We start from the raw sequence: 19141 nt of genomic DNA, 5'->3' as shown, positions 1-19141 counted from the left end.
CGCGCTTATTTTAACAGGATCACACTACTGTCAACTTAATATGCTCTCTCATGCTTAGCACTTGCAGGCTAGACCTGTTGTACTTGTCCCAACGGAGTGCTGAATGGAAGCACGACTAGTTTATTTCAAGAGTAGCATGCAGCCATCAGTGCTTATAATGTTCGCTATAGCTCTGCGCCATCAGGTTTTATGTCTGCGGTACCCCTCCGAACGGCGCAGTGTATGGACGCATAGCGCGCTTATTTTAACAGGATCACACTACTGTCAACTTAATATGCTCTCTCATGCTTAGCACTTGCAGGCTAGACCTGTTGTACTTGTCCCAACGGAGTGCTGAATGGAAGCACGACTAGTTTATTTCAAGAGTAGCATGCAGCCATCAGTGCTTATAATGTTCGCTATAGCTCTGCGCCATCAGGTTTTATGTCTGCGGTACCCCTCCGAACGGCGCAGTGTATGGACGCATAGCGCGCTTATTTTAACAGGATCACACTACTGCCAACTTAATATGCTCTCTCATGCTTAGCACTTGCAGGCTAGACCTGTTGTACTTGTCCGAACGGAGTGCTGAATGGAAGCACGACTAGTTTATTTCAAGAGTAGCATGCAGCCATCAGTGCTTATAATGTTCCCTATAGCTCTGCGCCATCAGGTTTTATGTCTGCGGTACCCCTCCAAACGGCGCAGTGTATGGGCACATAGCGCGCTTATTTTAACAGGATCACATTACTGTCAACTTAATATGCTCTCTCATGCTTAGCACTTGCAGGCTAGACCTGTTGTACTTGTCTCAACGGAGTGCTGAATGGAAGCACTAGTTTATTTCAAGAGTAGCATGCAGCCATCAGTGCTTATAATGTTCGCTATAGCTCTGCACCATCAGGTTTTATGTCTGCGGTACCCCTCCGAACAGCGCAGTGTATGGACGCATAGCGCGCTTATTTTAACAGGATCACACTACTGCCAACTTAATATGCTCTCTCGTGCTTAGCACTTGCAGGCTAGACCTGTTGTGCTTGTCCCAACGGAGTGCTGAATGGAAGCACGACTAGTTTGTTTCAAGAATAGCATGCAGCCATCAGTGCTTATAATGTTCGCTATAGCTCTGCGCCATCAGGTTTTATGTCTGCGGTACCCCTCCGAACGGCGCAGTGTATGGACACATAGCGCGCTTATTTTAACAGGATCACATTACTGTCAACTTAATATGCTCTCTCGTGCTTAGCACTTGCAGGCTAGACCTGTTGTGCTTGTCCCAACGGAGTGCTGAATGGAAGCACGACTAGTTTATTTCAAGAGTAGCATGCAGCCATCAGTGCTTATAATGTTCGCTATAGCTCTGCGCCATCAGGTTTTATGTCTACGGTACCCCTCCGAACGGCGCAGTGTATGGACGCATAGCGCGCTTATTTTAACAGGATCACACTACTGTCAACTTAATATGCTCTCTCATGCTTAGCACTTGCAGGCTAGACCTGTAGTGCTTGTCCCAACGGAGTGCTGAATGGAATCACGACTAGTTTATTTCAAGAGTAGCATGCAGCCATCAGTGCTTATATTGTTCGCTATAGCTCTGCGCCATCAGGTTTTATGTCTGCGGTACCCCTCCGAACGGCGCAGTGTATGGACGCATAGCGCGCTTATTTTAACAGGATCACACTACTGACAACTTAATATGCTCTCTCATGCTTAGCACTTGCAGGCTAGACCTGTTGTACTTGTCCCAACGGAGTGCTGAATGGAAGCACGACTAGTTTATTTCAAGAGTAGCATACAGCCATCAGTGCTTATAATGTTCGCTATAGCTCTGCGCCATCAGGTTTTATGTCTGCGGTACCCCTCCGAACGGCGCAGTGTATGGACACATAGCGCGCTTATTTTAACAGGATCACACTACTGACAACTTAATATGCTCTCTCATGCTTAGCACTTGCAGGCTAGACCTGTTGTACTTGTCCCAACGGAGTGCTGAATGGAAGCACGACTAGTTTATTTCAAGAGTAGCATGCAGCCATCAGTGCTTATATTGTTCGCTATAGCTCTGCGCCATCAGGTTTTATGTCTGCGGTACCCCTCCGAACGGCGCAGTGTATGGACGCATAGCGCGCTTATTTTAACAGGATCACACTACTGACAACTTAATATGCTCTCTCATGCTTAGCACTTGCAGGCTAGACCTGTTGTACTTGTCCCAATGGAGTGCTGAATGGAAGCACGACTAGTTTATTTCAAGAGTAGCATGCAGCCATCAGTGCTTATAATGTTCGCTATAGCTCTGCGCCATCAGGTTTTATGTCTGCGGTACCCCTCCGAACGGCGCAGTGTATGGACACATAGCGCGCTTATTTTAACAGGGTCACACTACTGACAACTTAATATGCTCTCTCATGCTTAGCACTTGCAGGCTAGACCTGTTGTACTTGTCCCAACGGAGTGCTGAATGGAAGCACGACTAGTTTATTTCAAGAGTAGCATGCAGCCATCAGTGCTTATAATGTTCGCTATAGCTCTGCGCCATCAGGTTTTATGTCTGCGGTACCCCTCCGAACGGCGCAGTGTATGGACGCATAGCGCGCTTATTTTAACAGGATCACACTACTGCCAACTTAATATGCTCTCTCGTGCTTAGCACTTGCAGGCTAGACCTGTTGTGGTTGTCCCAACGGAGTGCTGAATGGAAGCACGACTAGTTTATTTCAAGAGTAGCATGCAGCCATCAGTGCTTATAATGTTCGCTATAGCTCTGCGCCATCAGGTTTTATGTCTGCGGTACCCCTCCGAACGGCGCAGTGTATGGACGCATAGCGCGCTTATTTTAACAGGATCACACTACTGCCAACTTAATATGCTCTGTCGTGCTTTCCACTTGAAGGCTAGACCTGTTGTGCTTGTCCCAACGGAGTGCTGAATGGAAGCACGACTAGTTTATTTCAAGAGTAGCATGCAGCCATCAGTGCTTATAATGTTCGCTATAGCTCTGCGCCATCAGGTTTTATGTCTGCGGTACCCCTCCGAACGGCGCAGTGTATGGACGCATAGCGCGCTTATTTTAAAAGGATCACACTACTGTCAACTTAATATGTTCTCTCATGCTTAGCACTTGCAGGCTAGACCTGTAGTGCTTGTCCCAACGGAGTGCTGAATGGAATCACGACTAGTTTATTTCAAGAGTAGCATGCAGCCATCAGTGCTTATAATGTTCGCTATAGCTCTGCGCCATCAGGTTTTATGTCTGCGGTACCCCTCCGAACGGCGCAGTGTATTGACGCATAGCGCGCTTATTTTAACAGGATCACACTACTGTCAACTTAATATGCTCTCTCATGCTTAGCACTTGCAGGCTAGACCTGTTGTACTTGTCTCAACGGAGTGCTGAATGGAAGCACGACTAGTTTATTTCAAGAGTAGCATGCAGCCATCAGTGCTTATAATGTTCGCTATAGCTCTGCGCCATCAGGTTTTATGTCTGCGGTACCCCTCCGAACGGCGCAGTGTATGGACGCATAGCGCGCTTATTTTAACAGGATCACACTACTGACAACTTAATATGCTCTCTCATGCTTAGCACTTGCAGGCTAGACCTGTTGTACTTGTCCCAATGGAGTGCTGAATAGAAGCACGACTAGTTTATTTCAAGAGTAGCATGCAGCCATCAGTGCTTATAATGTTCGCTATAGCTCTGCGCCATCAGGTTTTATTTCTGCGGTACCCCTCCGAACGGCGCAGTGTATGGACACATAGCGCGCTTATTTTAACAGGGTCACACTACTGACAACTTAATATGCTCTCTCATGCTTAGCACTTGCAGGCTAGACCTGTTGTACTTGTCCCAACGGAGTGCTGAATGGAAGCACGACTAGTTTATTTCAAGAGTAGCATGCAGCCATCAGTGCTTATAATGTTCGCTATAGCTCTGCGCCATCAGGTTTTATGTCTGCGGTACCCCTCCGAACGGCGCAGTGTATGGACGCATAGCGCGCTTATTTTAACAGGATCACACTACTGCCAACTTAATATGCTCTCTCGTGCTTAGCACTTGCAGGCTAGACCTGTTGTGGTTGTCCCAACGGAGTGCTGAATGGAAGCACGACTAGTTTATTTCAAGAGTAGCATGCAGCCATCAGTGCTTATAATGTTCGCTATAGCTCTGCGCCATCAGGTTTTATGTCTGCGGTACCCCTCCGAACGGCGCAGTGTATGGACGCATAGCGCGCTTATTTTAACAGGATCACACTACTGCCAACTTAATATGCTCTGTCGTGCTTTCCACTTGAAGGCTAGACCTGTTGTGCTTGTCCCAACGGAGTGCTGAATGGAAGCACGACTAGTTTATTTCAAGAGTAGCATGCAGCCATCAGTGCTTATAATGTTCGCTATAGCTCTGCACCATCAGGTTTTATGTCTGCGGTACCCCTCCGAACAGCGCAGTGTATGGACACATAGCGCGCTTATTTTAACAGGATCACACTACTGTCAACTTAATATGCTCTCTCATGCTTAGCACTTGCAGGCTAGACCTGTTGTACTTGTCTCAACGGAGTGCTGAATGGAAGCACTAGTTTATTTCAAGAGTAGCATGCAGCCATCAGTGCTTATAATGTTCGCTATAGCTCTGCACCATCAGGTTTTATGTCTGCGGTACCCCTCCGAATAGCGCAGTGTATGGACGCATAGCGCGCTTATTTTAACAGGATCACACTACTGCCAACTTAATATGCTCTCTCGTGCTTAGCACTTGCAGGCTAGACCTGTTGTGCTTGTCCCAACGGAGTGCTGAATGGAAGCACGACTAGTTTGTTTCAAGAATAGCATGCAGCCATCAGTGCTTATAATGTTCGCTATAGCTCTGCGCCATCAGGTTTTATGTCTGCGGTACCCCTCCGAACGGCGCAGTGTATGGACGCATAGCGCGCTTATTTTAACAGGATCACACTACTGCCAACTTAATATGCTCTCTCGTGCTTAGCACTTGCAGGCTAGACCTGTTGTGCTTGTCCCAACGGAGTGCTGAATGGAAGCACGACTAGTTTATTTCAAGAGTAGCATGCAGCCATCAGTGCTTATAATGTTCGCTATAGCTCTGCGCCATCAGGTTTTATGTCTGCGGTACCCCTCCGAACGGCGCAGTGTATTAACACATAGCGCGCTTATTTTAACAGGATCACACTACTGTCAACTTAATATGCTCTCTCATGCTTAGCACTTGCAGGCTAGACCTGTTGTACTTGTCCCAACGGAGTGCTGAATGGAAGCACGACTAGTTCATTTCAAGAGTAGCATGCAGCCATCAGTACTTATAATGTTCGCTATAGCTCTGCGCCATCAGGTTTTATGTCTGCGGTACCCCTCCGAACGGCGCAGTGTATGGACGCATAGCGCGCTTATTTTAACAGGATCACACTACTGCCAACTTAATATGCTCTCTCGTGCTTAGCACTTGCAGGCTAGACCTGTTGTGCTTGTCCCAACGGAGTGCTGAATAGAAGCACGACTAGTTTATTTCAAGAGTAGCATGCAGCCATCAGTGCTTATAATGGTCGCTATAGCTCTGCACCATCAGGTTTTATGTCTGCGGTACCCCTCCGAACAGCGCAGTGTATGGACGCATAGCGCGCTTATTTTAACAGGATCACACTACTGCCAACTTAATATGCTCTCTCGTGCTTAGCACTTGCAGGCTAGACCTGTTGTGCTTGTCCCAACGGAGTGCTGAATGGAAGCACGACTAGTTTGTTTCAAGAATAGCATGCAGCCATCAGTGCTTATAATGTTCGCTATAGCTCTGCGCCATCAGGTTTTATGTCTGCGGTACCCCTCCGAACGGCGCAGTGTATGGACGCATAGCGCGCTTATTTTAACAGGATCACACTACTGTCAACTTAATATGCTCTCTCATGCTTAGCACTTGCAGGCTAGACCTGTTGTACTTGTCCCAACGGAGTGCTGAATGGAAGCACGACTAGTTTATTTCAAGAGTAGCATGCAGCCATCAGTGCTTATAATGTTCGCTATAGCTCTGCGCCATCAGGTTTTATGTCTGCGGTACCCCTCCGAACGGCGCAGTGTATGGACGCATAGCGCGCTTATTTTAACAGGATCACACTACTGCCAACTTAATATGCTCTCTCATGCTTAGCACTTGCAGGCTAGACCTGTTGTACTTGTCCGAACGGAGTGCTGAATGGAAGCACGACTAGTTTATTTCAAGAGTAGCATGCAGCCATCAGTGCTTATAATGTTCGCTATAGCTCTGCGCCATCAGGTTTTATGTCTGCGGTACCCCTCCGAACGGCGCAGTGTATGGGCACATAGCGCGCTTATTTTAACAGGATCACATTACTGTCAACTTAATATGCTCTCTCATGCTTAGCACTTGCAGGCTAGACCTGTTGTACTTGTCTCAACGGAGTGCTGAATGGAAGCACTAGTTTATTTCAAGAGTAGCATGCAGCCATCAGTGCTTATAATGTTCGCTATAGCTCTGCACCATCAGGTTTTATGTCTGCGGTACCCCTCCGAACAGCGCAGTGTATGGACGCATAGCGCGCTTATTTTAACAGGATCACACTACTGCCAACTTAATATGCTCTCTCGTGCTTAGCACTTGCAGGCTAGACCTGTTGTGCTTGTCCCAACGGAGTGCTGAATGGAAGCACGACTAGTTCGTTTCAAGAATAGCATGCAGCCATCAGTGCTTATAATGTTCGCTATAGCTCTGCGCCATCAGGTTTTATGTCTGCGGTACCCCTCCGAACGGCGCAGTGTATGGACGCATAGCGCGCTTATTTTAACAGGATCACACTACTGCCAACTTAATATGCTCTCTCGTGCTTAGCACTTGCAGGCTAGACCTGTTGTGCTTGTCCCAACGGAGTGCTGAATGGAAGCACGACTAGTTTATTTCAAGAGTAGCATGCAGCCATCAGTGCTTATAATGTTCGCTATAGCTCTGCGCCATCAGGTTTTATGTCTGCGGTACCCCTCCGAACGGCGCAGTGTATTAACACATAGCGCGCTTATTTTAACAGGATCACACTACTGTCAACTTAATATGCTCTCTCATGCTTAGCACTTGCAGGCTAGACCTGTTGTACTTGTCCCAACGGAGTGCTGAATGGAAGCACGACTAGTTTATTTCAAGAGTAGCATGCAGCCATCAGTGCTTATAATGTTCGCTATAGCTCTGCACCATCAGGTTTTATGTCTGCGGTACCCCTCCGAACAGCGCAGTGTATGGACACATAGCGCGCTTATTTTAACAGGATCACACTACTGTCAACTTAATATGCTCTCTCATGCTTAGCACTTGCAGGCTAGACCTGTTGTACTTGTCCCAACGGAGTGCTGAATGGAAGCACGACTAGTTTATTTCAAGAGTAGCATGCAGCCATCAGTACTTATAATGTTCGCTATAGCTCTGCGCCATCAGGTTTTATGTCTGCGGTACCCCTCCGAACGGCGCAGTGTATGGACGCATAGCGCGCTTATTTTAACAGGATCACACTACTGCCAACTTAATATGCTCTCTCGTGCTTAGCACTTGCAGGCTAGACCTGTTGTGCTTGTCCCAACGGAGTGCTGAATAGAAGCACGACTAGTTTATTTCAAGAGTAGCATGCAGCCATCAGTGCTTATAATGGTCGCTATAGCTCTGCACCATCAGGTTTTATGTCTGCGGTACCCCTCCGAACAGCGCAGTGTATGGACGCATAGCGCGCTTATTTTAACAGGATCACACTACTGCCAACTTAATATGCTCTCTCGTGCTTAGCACTTGCAGGCTAGACCTGTTGTGCTTGTCCCAACGGAGTGCTGAATGGAAGCACGACTAGTTTGTTTCAAGAATAGCATGCAGCCATCAGTGCTTATAATGTTCGCTATAGCTCTGCGCCATCAGGTTTTATGTCTGCGGTACCCCTCCGAACGGCGCAGTGTATGGACGCATAGCGCGCTTAATTTAACAGGATCACACTACTGTCAACTTAATATGCTCTCTCATGCTTAGCACTTGCAGGCTAGACCTGTTGTACTTGTCCCAACGGAGTGCTGAATGGAAGCACGACTAGTTTATTTCAAGAGTAGCATGCAGCCATCAGTGCTTATAATGTTCGCTATAGCTCTGCGCCATCAGGTTTTATGTCTGCGGTACCCCTCCGAACTGCGCAGTGTATGGACGCATAGCGCGCTTATTTTAACAGGATCACACTACTGCCAACTTAATATGCTCTCTCATGCTTAGCACTTGCAGGCTAGACCTGTTGTACTTGTCCCAGCGGAGTGCTGAATGGAAGCACGACTAGTTTATTTCAAGAGTAGCATGCAGCCATCAGTGCTTATGTTCGCTACTGCTCTGCACCATCAGGTTTTATGTCTCCAGTACCCCTCCGAACGGCGCAGTGTATGGACGCATAGCGCGCTTATTTTAACAGGATCACACTACTGCCAACTTAATATGCTCTCTCGTGCTTAGCACTTGCACGCTAGACCTGTTGTACCTGTTGTAGAGTGGGCTCGGAGACAGCACGGCGATGCGGACTACTTATGCCAACCGTTTCTTCATTGTGCAGATTTTCGCAGTCCTGGCATCTTCTGGATACGCCGCCTTCAACGAAAGCACCGTCCTCTTCGCGCCTTATCACGAGCCTTGGATTCCAGTGGAAACGTGCCACAGCACAGAGCAAGACAGTCTAATCTACACCGCTGCAGCTTTAAAGATCCCGCCAAGTACCTTCACATCATCGACTACAGTGACGTCATCCCTGCCCGACGATATAAACCAAGCGTCGCCACAGGGACCCTTCAGTGGGCTCGGAGACAGCACGGCGATGCGGACTACTTATGCCAACCGTTTCTTCATTGTGCAGGTCAGTTGCTATCCGTCTCTCTATAACAAGAAAACCGGAGATCGTTGCCTTTTGCTTTTTCCGAGCCCAGAAGTGCTTATTTTTGTGATATCTGAGTGTCCTGATGTTGTGAAAGTGTTATTACTAATTGCTGGTGATGTTGAACTAAATCCTGGCCCTGGCCCTGGTACGAAGGCTAATACACAAAGCATGGATCTAGAAGAAATATCAAAGCTGCTTCGCGACGTGCACTCCAGAACTGTCGTGGTGCAAAACAGCCAAGAGCTACTTCAAGCTTCAGTTACTGAAATTAGTAATAAACAAGATAGCTTAGGTCAAAAACTGACAGAAGTTGTCGACCGGCTAACATGCCTGGAAAAAAAGGTGCCTGTTATCGACACTCTGCAAACTGATATGCTGGCGACACAAGAAAGTATTGAAACCCTCCAGCAGGAATTTGCTAACTTGCACGCACGCCTAGATGACGCCGAAGATAGATCCAGGCGCAATAATCTAATCTTTTATAACATACCTGAAGTGCCCCAAGAAAGCCCATCGGACGCTGAGCAAAAGTTAATTTCAGTACTCTCCGAATTACCAGCTTTTTCTTCTTTAAGCTCCGATGACATTGAGCGTGCACATCGGCTCGGACGTGCCGGAGAGAATTCTTGCAGGCCCATTATCCCCAAGTTTGTTCATTCCAAGACCAAGGATCTAATTCTGTCCAATCGAGACACGATAAAAAAGAACAAGGTTTCTGTCGGCGAAGACTTCTGTCCCTCAACTAGGCTAGCTAGAAAAACGCTTTTACAATTTGCCAAGACTCGCAGCACGTCATACCAATTGAAGTATAAAAGGCTCCACATGAACGGGAAGTGCTACACCTACAACTCTGCCACGAAAACCGTTATTGAATCTGTTGTGTCCCCTTATTGCTTTTGTGTGTGTGCGCCCCCTCCTAACGACCACTCGCATTCCCCTCCAAACGACAGTTCGCATCCTCCTCCTAACGACCACTCAATCCTCCTCCTAACGACTACTTGCCCTTCGTCGCACGCTGTCGCCAGAGCCCCCCCCCCCCCCCACGGTGCGCCCCCGCACCCTCCTCCTGTTCTGGGAAGCCACTCCCTCCCATGGACGCTTCTCCACTCCCTCCTTTCTTCGGGCGGCCAGTTCGGCTCCTGCCTCGGTCGACGCTGGTCGCACCCTCATCGGCTTAAAATAAACGAAGTCTAAAAGTACCGTGTGCGTCTTTCGCTGCATTCAACACAGCGACCGGACACGACAGTGGCGACGAGAAAGTGGATTCGACCCGCGCTACGCAACGCTATTGACAAGCCATGGCTACGCGAGGGTTTCCCAATCAGATACCAGAATTCAACGGCTCATCGTGGTCATCGTGGGTTGGACGCCTTCAGTTCTACTTTGAAGCTAACAACATCACAGACCCAGCCTTGAAGAGGGCCAACCTGCTGACGCTGTGCGGGGAGCAGACCTACGATACTGTCTGCGCCCTTATTCAGCCAAGCACACCAGCGGCAGTGTCTTACGACGACATCGTAAAAGCGCTGCAAAAGCACTACGACCCAAGGCCATCCGAGGTCTACAGCCGGGCTCGCTTCCAACGACGAGATCAACTGGGAGGAGAAACTGTGAGCGCCTACGTAGCCGCGCTCAAGAAGCTCGCTGCCGACTGCAATTTTGGAACGCTGTCGACAACAGCTACCGGGCAGGAGGGAGACGCAGCTTCTTCTGCTAACACCACCATGCTTCCCTTGGACGTGATGTTACGCGACAGATTTGTGTGCGGACTGAGTGACGAGTCACTGCAGCAGCGCCTGTTCGCTGAGAAGGACCTCACATTCAGCAAAGCTTACGACATCGCCGTTCGAGCGGAGAGCGCCGGTCACCAGCAGAGAGGGATTCGCCGGAACACCGAGCCGGTACACCAGACAAGCAACCAGGTGCGCAAGCCTTCTGTTGTTGTAAAATCGGTCAAAAAGGCACAACGCTGCTGGCGGTGTGACGACCAACACAACCCCCAGGGATGTCGATTCCAGTCAGCCACGTGTAATTTTTGCCACAAGCGAGGGCATATCGAAAGGGCATGCATTACGAAACGGAGACTTGCCAAGATAAAGTCACCTTCCCAGCCTAATCACAGCGTCAACGCCGCAGAGAATACGCCGCTATCTGATCTCCATGGAGCAACATCAGCAACACCATCTGTGTTGTACGACCTGAACACCATGAATCTCGGCACGCGACCGAAGATTTTTACAGAAGTAAGCGTACATCACCAGCTGATTAAGTTCGAGGTGGACTCCGGCGCAGCCTGTACTCTGATCAGTGAGGACACGTTCCGAACTTCATGGCCATCTGACGCACCCGCCCTGCAACAAGACGACACGCACCTGCGAACGTGGTCAGGACAGAATCTGCCACTATTGGGCTCTGCCAACGTGCAGGTTAACTACAACGGCCAGACCCATACGCTACCTCTGCTTGTTGTGAAGGGCACAGGATCAAGCCTTCTAGGAAGAAATTGGTTTTCTCCACTAGGCGTGATGATATGCGGCAAACATCAAAACGCCGATGCGCTAAGCCGTCTGCCACTAGACGCAACTGTTGACGAACCATTTCCACCAGGAGACGTTCTGATGTTCGAAGCACTGCCAGAACCTCCGCTTACAGCAGGCACAGTTGCAGCATCTACGCAGAAGTGCGCAGCTCTCCGGCTAGTTTACACAGCTGTTCAACAAGGCAACGTGCATAAACTCAAAGGGGACAACTTCGACGCTTACCGCAGGCGAGCTACAGAGTTGAGCACCCATCGCGGCTGCATCATATTTGGGTCCCGAGTTGTGATGCCGAGAGAACTACGCGCACAAGCTATGTCTCTCATCCACGCCGGACATCGGGGCATCGTTGCAATGAAAAAGTGTGCCAGAAGCTACATGTGGTGGCCTGGCATTGACAACGACATCGAAACAGTGGTGCGAGAATGCAAGCCTTGCCAGAGCAGCCGGAGCGCCCCGCCGAAAGCTCCTGTCCCAGAATGGGAAAAGCCAGACACACCATGGCACACACTGCACATTGATTTTGCAGGACCAATTGAGGGCTGCACTTTCCTTGTGGTCGTAGATGCCTACACAAAGTGGCTTGAGATAAGGCAAATGGGACAGACGACTTCGGCAGCAGTCATTGACAACCTCCGATCACTATTTGCAACGTTCGGCCTGCCGCGCAAGGTAGTATCGGACAACGGGACACCGTTTGTGTCTGCGGAGATCCTCAAGTTTTATCGCGACAACGGGATCTCATCAGTTACATCGGCCCCCTACCACCCAGCGACAAACGGACAAGCCGAGCGCTACGTAGCCGAGCTAAAACGCGCCCTTGAAAGAGATCAGACAGGCTCGCTGCAGCGCCGCCTTGCGCGCTTTCTCTTCAAGCAGCACACGACGGTTCAGAGCACAACAGGCGAGACCCCCTCGAAAATGATGTTCGAGCGTGAAATGCGAACCCAGCTCACAGCCATCCTCCCCGAGCCAAAGGCAGAGACGTTCCGGGAAGAAAAAGCAATTCCGCGCTGCGGCACGCTTAATGAGGGGCAGCGCGTCCTCGCCCGACAGTTTCTGAAAAAGCCACGCTGGGAGGAAGCTACAATTGTCAGACGCATAGGCCTGCGCTCTTGGCTCGTCAACATACATGGCACAGTAGCACGCCGACATCTCAACCAGCTGCGTAGATTTACGACGCCGTCTGAGAGCTGTCCGCCAGCGGAGAGAACACGTGCACCATCTTCCCACATAGCCTGGCACCTCTTCTCGGAAGAAGAGACTTCGCCCAGGACAGACCTAGGAGGCACAGCGAACAACAGCCAGCCTACAAGTGTTTCTCCCCCGAGCGCACAAAGCCAGCGCGCCTCCACGCGTGAGCGCCGACCCCCTGCACGATACCAGGCAACTTTCTAAGGGGGAAGGAAGTGTTGTGTCCCCTTATTGCTTTTGTGTGTGTGCGCCCCCTCCTAACGACCACTCGCATTCCCCTCCAAACGACAGTTCGCATCCTCCTCCTAACGACCACTCAATCCTCCTCCTAACGACTACTTGCCCTTCGTCGCACGCTGTCGCCAGAGGCCCCCCCCCCCCCCCCACGGTGCGCCCCCGCACCCTCCTCCTGTTCTGGGAAGCCCCTCCCTCCCATGGACGCTTCTCCACTCCCTCCTTTCTTCGGGCGGCCAGTTCGGCTCCTGCCTCGGTCGACGCTGGTCGCACCCTCATCGGCTTAAAATAAACGAAGTCTAAAAGTACCGTGTGCGTCTTTCGCTGCATTCAACACAGCGACCGGACACGACAGAATCTTAACTAAACAAGCCTGTGACCACCCAGAAACCTGTCGCTGACCTTGCGCTATCCTCTAGCGCTTCTCCCAGTGGCGTCATCCAACCTTCTAGTTTATCACCTTAGCGGTCACAGAGGGGTCGTGGACCTTTAAATGAGCTTTCTGTTGTGTATACTAATATTCGAAGTGTCCTGAAAAACCATGAACAGTTAAGTTCATTTATTGATTCTTGTGCAGCCCACGTAGTAGTACTAACAGAAACATGGCTCTCAAGTAAAATACGCGACCATGAAATTTTAGAATGTAACAAACTCTGCAACTTTTACCGTAATGATAGAAATTGCAATCCAGGTGGCGGAGTATTAATTGCCGTAGACCATACTATATCCTCATGCACAATACATGTGACAAGCAATCTAGAAATAACGTGGGTTTTATTAAACATAAAAGGCAGGAAGATCACAGTCGGTGTATGTTATCGTCGACCAACCAGAGACCTCGAATTCATTAACAACCTCTACGATGTCATTAATCTAATCTGTGTTCGGTATCCTGGATCTCCTATTTTTCTTTTGGGGGATTTTAATTACCCTAATATATCCTGGGGCGTGGATGGCCCCAGTAGTCTTCCTACTGATTCAGAACCTAAATCTTTTAATAACTTGTGCTCAACGTTCCATTTTTCTCAAATCGTCACACTGCCTACAAGATGCACTAGTCATTCTGAAAACACTCTTGACCTTATCTTAACTACATGCGCTGAATCAATTTCAAACCTCAGCATTCTTCCAGGACTTAGCGACCACTCACTCCTTGAATTTACGCTGGGATTCCCTGCCCCCCGAGCTGGAAAAAAATGAAGATTGTTAGGAATTACAGCCGAGGAAATTACAACGAAATTAATCGTGCATTATCTTCTTTCTGTGACGATTTTTTTAGCAATTTCGAACATCGCAGCCTACAATTAAACTTTGACATGTACAAAAACAAAACAGCCGAGGCCCCGCAGGGGCGTCTGATTCATGCTGACGATGGTGAGTTGCGACACCACGGGTACCCGAGCATCCGCAGGGACATCCCCGCAGGGGGATGATGGTGAACAGTGCGTCACCACGGACCCGAGCACCCGCGCTTAGCCGTGCGTGGCATTGCCGTGTCCGGGGAAAAGGGGATCCTGGTGGTTGAGCCGATGCCGAGAGTTTGGACCCTTAAGGCCCCTCGGCGGAGGCAACAACACACCACTTTGGCCCCAGCTTCCTGTAGACGGCACCTCCGGCCTGACCCGACCGGGGGAAATCGGCAGTCGCCTTTTCCTATCCTCCCCTCTGTCTTTAACTTTCCTTTCTCTTTCTTACAACTCTCCTGTTTCCTCCTCTCTTCTCGGTGTTTTCACTTTTCATAGGCGGCTAGGGTTAGCCTTGTGTGGTGTAACTACCCTGAGTTGCCCATATTTGGTTACAGCAGTGGTGTACAGCTGGCGTGGGCAGGGCTTGGTTTTCAAGTTCCTGTCCCGTCCCCTTGTTGGGCTCCATGGCGGGTGGCTGGCACCATGGCCGAAGAACATAATTTTTATGGCATCCCTTACATCAAACAATGATCGCACTCCAAAAAGAATGCGGACCGAAGAACTTACAGCCCAGTACTTTCAAAAAACAAAACAAACGTTTCCAAAATACCACGTCATCCACAGTGAAGCTGAAAAAACTGCCAGAAAATTGTCCCCCTTCATAGTTTCCAAATGTCTGACCGATGCCTTGGGCACGAGCTACAAGTTGTCAAAAATGTCTAGCGGTGACCTGCTTCTGGAAATTAAAGACAGCAACCAGCACTCGAAACTGTCCAGCATAGTTTCAATAGGGGACATTCCTGTCACAACAACTGTACACCGATCCTTGAACACCGTTCGTGGTGTGATATCAGAGTTTGACTTTCTCGACCTGACTGAAGATAAAATGCTTGAGGGTCTCAAAGACCAAAATGTCACAAATGCACTTCGCATCAAAATCAGAAATCAAAACAAAGAATTACCAACCAAACATCTCGTCCTCACTTTCAACTCCAGCACCCTCCCTGAATACATCGAAGTAGGTTACTTGAAGATCAAAGTCCGACATTACATCCCAAACCCCAGAAGGTGTTTCAACTGTCAGCGATATGGCCATGGGTCGCTGAATTGCCGTGGTCGACAAACCTGTGCAAAATGCGCCTCACACGAGCATGTCTCTGAGAACTGTGAAGCCGCAGCCCTGTGCTGCGCAAACTGTGAGGGAGATCATCCCGCCTACTCAAGATCCTGCCCAAGATGGAAAACTGAAAAAGAAATAATTACTCTAAAAACAAAAGAAAACATTTCATTCAAAGAAGCTCGTAATCGACTGTCACACAACATCAACACATTCTCTTTCACTGCAGGAACAAATTTTGCTGATGTGGTGCGCAGGGGCGGCACACCACACCGGTCTCCGGCCAATGCTCAGGCAAAGCCTGAGGCAGGGCCTTCCCCGTCCCCGGCAGGTGCAGCCAAGGCTGCCCTGCCAGCTCTCAAAAAGGGCCCGCCGGCCCCTCAGTCGGCTGCCCGCAAGGCTTCCCCCAGTCGGGAGAGGCCTGTAAAGGCCGATTCACACGACGGACCGTTCGCCCGCGGCCCGCGCACTACGTGTGCATACGTCAGCACATTGAGGGGCGCGCTGTCGGCCGCCATCCATCCATGCATCCAGCGCGCCTCTCAAAGTGCTGACGCAGGCACACGTAGTGCGCGGGCCGCGGGCGAACGGTCCGTCGTGTGAATCGGCCTTAAACCGCACACCCGCGGGATCTCCGCGGGCCTCCAGAGCCTCTAGCGAGGCGATGGACACAACGGAGAGCTCGCCTCCGCGGCAGCGGCGGCGCAGCTCTCTTGAAAGAAAAAGAAAAGATAAGAGCCCAGTAATGGCACCCCCAAAACCAGTATCGTAACTTCTTAACTACACTCCCCAAAATTGTCCAACATGGCTTTCCTTATACACTGAAACTGCCGTGGAGTATTAAATAATTATTCGCACATAAAAGAACTTCTAAACACACTTTCCCCTGTGGCTTTATGCCTACAGGAGACAAACTTAGGTCCCAAACAGCAGAATATCCTAAAGAAGTATAAAGTATTTCGGTGCGACCGAGAGCAGGCTAACAGGCTCTTAGGAGGTGTTGCTATTGTTGTGCAGAGTGGAGTTGCAACGCGTGAAATCAAGGTTAAAACAAAATATGATGCAGTTGCAGTCACCGTTCTTGCTTATAAAACAATAACAATATGCTCTATATATCTTCCACCACAACTCACTGTAACACTTCATGATTCAGAGGCACTTTTTAAACAGTTACCAGAGCCATATCTGGTAGTAGGAGATTTTAATGCGCATTCCTCGTTTTGGGGGAGCGATCAAACTGACAACCGAGGGCATATTTTAGAAGATTTTATTTTGTGCAATAACGTCTGCCTGCTCGACACAGGGAAACCAACATACTGCTCTCCGAGTTCAGGAAAAATGAGCTGCCTAGATTTATCTTTTACCTCTCCATCTGTTTTTACTGATTTTAAATGGGACGTCCTCGATAACCCTTACGGAAGCGACCACCTGCCTGCAATAATTAGTTTATCATCATCACCGAAAGTCATCCCGAGCAAACCACGTCGCTGGAAGCTACACTTAGCAGATTGGGCGCTATTTAAAGACATGGTCACTCTCGAGGATATCTTTTCGGATGAGCTTAGTGTCGATGAGCTGAATGAAAGGTTCACAACCTGTATTATTACTGCTGCGCACCAATGTATTCCCCAATATTCAGGAGTCGTACAACATAAACATAAATTATGGTACACACAAGAATGTAAGGAGGCAAAAAAGAAACAAAACAAAGCTTGGGGGACTTTTCGGAGATACCCAACGCATCAGCATCTCGTAAATTTTAAAAAGGCGAAAGCCAAAGCGCGCCGCGTCCGGTGTGATGCCGAGAAGACCTCCTGGAAAAACTACGTATCATCTATCAATAGTTCAATTACGTCAAAAAAGATGTGGGAACAGATGGATAAATTAAACGGAAAATTCTCTCCCTTTACAGTACCATTTCTAACAGCCCCTGGAACACAAACAAGTATAGATGAACAGGCTGACATACTAGGACAACATTTCTCTGACGTTTCAAGCTCTTCACACTACACACAGTCATTCTTAAACCACAAAAACACAACTGAAAAGCAGAAACTTCCAACGACTGGCAGCACAAACGAAACATACAATACATTGTTTACAATTCAGGAGATCCGAAACGTACTGTCCTCCGGTAAACAGACAGCACCTGGCCCAGATGATGTACACTATGAAATGCTTGCCCACCTGTCCGAAGCTGCTGTAGGGGCACTTTTGCTATTTTTCAATAAGATATGGGTGACCGGAAAGATGCCAGAGGCTTGGAAAAAAGCAGTTATCGTACCATTCTTAAAACCTGGAAAGCCGCCCACCTCCCCTAATAGTTATAGGCCCATAGCTCTTACAAGTTGTATAGCAAAATTATTTGAAAGTGTGCTCAACGTCAGGCTAATGTTCATTCTGGAATCACGTGAACTGCTCGACATCCACCAGTGCGGATTTAAAAAAGGATGTTCGACAACTGACCATCTCGTCCGCTTAGAAAACACAGTCCGAGAGGCATTCATACACCAACAACACTGTCTGGCAGTCTTCTTTGACATGGAGAAGGCATACGATTCCACATGGAGATATGGCATTCTACGCGACTTGGCAGATCTTGGCATCCGGGGTAGGATGTTGAACTGCCTGAAGGATTTCCTGTCGGACCGGTGTTTTCAGGTGCGCTTGGGTGCAACCCTTTCGAAGAGCTTTGTCCAGGAGAATGGGGTACCGCAGGGCTCTATCCTAAGTACTACTCTTTTTGTCGTGAAAATGAATTCTATAGCGAAAATAATTCCCAGCTCCATTATGCATTCCGTGTATGTCGACGACCTTCAGATTGCTTGCACGTCCTCCAGCCTGTCAACGTGTGAGAGGCAGGTACAACTCACATTGAACAAGCTAGCAATCTGGGCAGACAAAAATGGGTTCAAGTTCTCTCCACAGAAAACAGTGGCTGTTGCTTTCTCGCTTAAAAGAGGCTTGCAGATCGATCTGAACTTACACCTTAATGGAGCCACACTGCCGGTAAAACAAGAACATAAATTTTTAGGAATAACATTTGATAAAAAACTTACATTTCTGCCGCACATAAACAACTTGAAAGTAAAGGCCTCCCGTGCAATGAATATCCTTAAAGTACTCTCAAGGAAACGCTGGGGATCTGACAGAGCATGCCTCCTTCACATCTACCGTTCTCTAGTGCGCTCGTGTCTAGATTATGGGAGTATAGTGTACGGTTCGGCAAGGCCTTCATATCTAAAAAGATTAGAACCAGTTCATAATCTAGGTATCCGCCTTCCTTGTGGAGCATACAGAACGTCTCCGGTAATGAGCCTTCATGTTGAAGCAAATGAGCCATCACTAGAAGATAGAAGAAAAGCACTTAGATGCTCATACATTCTTAGAATTAGGTCGCGACCAAAACACGTGTGTTATTCAATCGTCACAACATGCCCTTCTCGAATAATATTTACAAATAAGCCCCAATCAACCAGGCCTTTGCTAATGCGGTTTGAGGAGATCTGCCGAGAACTTGACTTATCAGAAATATTACCAAATGTTGCAGAACGTTGCGACGCATTTGCCCCTTGGTACAGTTTTCCATCGGTCTGGAATATAAGCCTTACACAGTTCAACAAAAGACAAACTCCACCACAACACATCATACAAGAGTTCCTTACGTTAAAAGAAAAATATGATAGCTACACCGAGTTCTACACAGACGGATCGAAAACTACAGGTTATGTTGGAAGTGCAGTAGTGGAAGGGAACTGGGAAAAAATA

The sequence above is a fragment of the Amblyomma mixtum genome, chromosome 10 (assembly GCF_055824585.1).
Source record: "Amblyomma mixtum isolate Tamu chromosome 10, ASM5582458v1, whole genome shotgun sequence".
In the NCBI taxonomy this organism is placed as follows: domain Eukaryota; kingdom Metazoa; phylum Arthropoda; class Arachnida; order Ixodida; family Ixodidae; genus Amblyomma; species Amblyomma mixtum.
The sequence above is the reverse complement of the archived record's forward strand: the minus strand, read 5'-3'. Positions refer to the sequence as shown.